The sequence below is a fragment of the Octopus bimaculoides genome, chromosome 2, assembly GCF_001194135.2.
Source record: "Octopus bimaculoides isolate UCB-OBI-ISO-001 chromosome 2, ASM119413v2, whole genome shotgun sequence".
Taxonomy (NCBI): domain Eukaryota; kingdom Metazoa; phylum Mollusca; class Cephalopoda; order Octopoda; family Octopodidae; genus Octopus; species Octopus bimaculoides.
In genome coordinates this window covers 117,500,178-117,503,892 of record NC_068982.1, presented here as the reverse complement: position 1 = coordinate 117,503,892, position 3,715 = coordinate 117,500,178, and positions in this window count along the sequence as shown.

The window sequence follows — 3,715 nt, the reverse complement described above, 5'->3', positions numbered from 1 at the left end:
TTGAAATTGAACCGTTATATATTAAGTGCTGAATTTCATTTTGAATAAACACGTGTACCGAGATGCAATTTGAAAAGTTCGCCTCTTACATAGATATATAAGTGTGAACAATTATATGTACTATGTTGGTGTTCGTCTGGTATGTTGTTTTTTTGTTTATTTTTATATGCCTTGACTATGCTTGGACTGACGATTAAAAAAGTGCATTTTGTGCACTAATTATAAAATCATATGCAGCTGAATTTGGTTTCAAAAGGCTCGCTTCGAGAGCTGCATTCCCTCGCGTTCGGTACAATGTGTTTATTATGGTACTTTTGATTTTAAGAGTCCCTCATAGCATGAGGCATTTATGTATAGTAATGCCCTTAACAAATATATATATATATATATACAGACATATACGCACATAATCAAAATAAGACAATAAAAAAAGCATTTAACATATCTTTAATGAGCAATTACACTTGTTTATTTACCAAGTTTGATTTCAACTCCAGCTCATGCAAATTTCTATATAAAACTTACGTAATATTTGCGGTTTGAACATCAGAATGGTACTTGTTCATACCTACACCAATGGTGATCTCTTTTGTTTATATAGGAAGGATATGAAAAATAAATAAAGATGAAAATAGTTGTGATAAGGATGAAAAGATGTGGTAAGATGTACAGGGTAAATATGGTGTCCAGAAGCAAGTAGATAAAAGCATTGTTAGGGATAAATGGACAGTAAAAGACGAAAAAGAAGGCAACAGAGAAGAATTAGATCCTTCATCAAGTGATTAATAGCAAATAATAGCAAATAATTATTCCTAGTCCATTATTTGTCAGTTAAAGCTGTATTTAGTTCATAGGTTACTAACAACTCATAATTGATAGCAACATTGAGCATGCAGTTTAGCAAATACTATAAAAGCAATTTTGATTCGTAAATTACTTCGCTGGCAAACTCTATAGAACATCGGATACAAATGTGATCATTTGACACGTAAGTTTATACAATGATTTCTTGACTCTAATGGCACTGACTTTCATCTTCACAGTGTCGATAAGAAGAAAGTATTGGGATCGATTTCTTCGACTATTTACCTACAAGTAAGGTTTTGACATGCGTTTATGTAAGTAATCTATGACACTGAATTAGTTTGAAAGGGTTAATGGATTGACTGATTCGCTAACGATATCATGTATAGTGACATGTTTATTTAGCTATTTTAATTTATCATGTTACCTTCTCATGTGTCGCGAGATTAATGAGTATCAAGGAGCATGTAATTAATTGCTTCATGATTAACATTAACTGATCGACGAATGGAATACCATAATGCATAGCAAGTGCATTGGATGCAAGCCTGCCTAGCATCCATTCATCAATTTTTCTTTTCAAGTGTGTGTGCATGTGTGTGTGTTTGTGTGTGTGTGTTTTTGCCAGCGTGTGTTCGGGTTTACTACTATGTATGTATATACATAAATGTATATGTATGTACATATATTTCAATACATGCCAATGTGCACACGTATATGTACACATGTAGAGATGTCGATGAAGATATATACACATGTTTGTATGTACGTGTATATAGCTGTATATAGAAAGAGAAAGAAAGTGAGAGGAGATAGTAATACAGTGAGAGAGGAAACTAAGGGAAGAAACCATATATCTAATCATACAGAGGTTGGACAAAATAATGGAAACACCCAGTATCAGAGCATCATAATTTTGAAATATCTATAAAACCGTCAAACGTTTGTCTATTTATTTTTTTATTTTATTTATTATTAGTGTTGCTTAATATGTTTTGCTAAAATTGCTGTTTCTTTTAAGATAACACCAGAAAAAGGTAATTAAAATTCATTAAGATGACAGATCTATCGGAATATCGTATGGCTGGCGCTAGCGTAACGAAAACATCCGAAATGTTAGGTGTATCAAGAAGTACTTTCTGGAAAGTAATGACAGCCTTTGCGAAAGACGGATAAACCTCCTCGTCGAAAGAAAACTCCAGAAGAAAAACAAAACTTTCAGACAGGGACCGTGGGACTCTTACGCAAATTGTTAGAAAAGATAACAAAAATATAGTTCCTAAAATCACTTCAGAGTATAATGTTCATCTCGAGAACCCAGTTTCCACAAAAACTGATCGCCGAGAGCTGCACAAAGCCGGATTTCACGGGAGGGCTGCAATCAGAAAACCACTACTTTCAAAAACAAACATTGCAAAGCGTTTGGAATGGAGTAAAAACCTACAGAATTGGTCCCTACAGCAGTTGAAGAATGTTATTTTCTCGAACGAGTCATCCTTTACCTTATTTCCGACCCCCAGCCGAATATACGTGTGGAGACAGCCAAATGAAGCATTTGACCCAGACTGCCTTCTTCCAACTACTAAACATAGAAGAGGATCTGTGATTATGCAGGGGGCCCAATGGTTTCCCTTCATGGCACAATTAATAGTCAAGATTATTTAAGCATTTTATCTGATCAAATTCATCCATAGGTTGGAACTGTTTTCGGAGGGAAACACAATTTTTTATGATGATAATGCACCAATTCAGACAGCTAAAGTTGTTACTGAATGGCACGAGAAACAGTCTGGTGAAGTTGAACATCTTATCTGGCCACAACAATCCGCAGATCTCAATAGTATTGAACATGTAAGGTGCATTTTAGAAAACGAGTAAGGAGTCGACATGCTCCACCATCATCACTACAAGAACTGGAGACTGTTTCAGCTGAAAAACGGACAAAAATTACTTTGGAAACAATTCCAACTTTGTACGAGTCCATACCTCGTAGAATTCAAGTTGTAGTGACTGCCAAAGTGTGTCCTACCCCATATTCAAATAAATTTGCTCGAAATTTTAAGGCGTTTCCATTATTTTGTCCAGCCCCTGTATGACTACTTATCTCTTCATAAACGTATGTATGTACGTGAACATCTTTTGCATGATCTCACATCTGTGTAAATACAAGTAGGCGAATACGTCTGTATGTATTCATGCATTCATACGCTTGATTTACATATAGCTGTAATTGCGCTCTGCAAAAATGATGTATAAGTTACAGTCCCACAGTCTGTCAACTTAGATATTTGTCTCCTACATTAATCCGTTGTCAATCCAATCACTTAAATGGAATTTAAGAGTTGACAATTATGTACGACCGGATAATTGAGATTATCTACCATTCACATATCCAGAAATATGATACCCTTCATTACATTCAAAACACAACTGCGTAAACGTATATTTTCCATCCCGTCATGGATGCTTGTAAACTGTAGAATACCCAGCTGCATGTACTTTAATGTATAGAGTCTATACTTGTGTTGATCAGCGCGTAGGATACCCATCACTGAACACAACGAAAGATACATTTATTTTATTGATTATAAGTACGTTTTAAATGTAGACAAACATAAAAGGTCAAAAGGACAATGGAGATGTTTGACTGTTCGAACTGTTCAAAGTAAGTCAATTGAGTTTGTTTTAGAGCATATATGTAGTTACATGAAAGCATGTGTATATCACTACACATGCATCATACACATGTGTGCATATAAATATATGCAGATATACGTATATATATGTATGTATGCATGTACACACACATAGTCACAAATGGCACCCCATATATATATGTGTGTGTGTGTAAGTATATCTATCTATCTATATATATATATATATATATATATATATATATATATATATATAT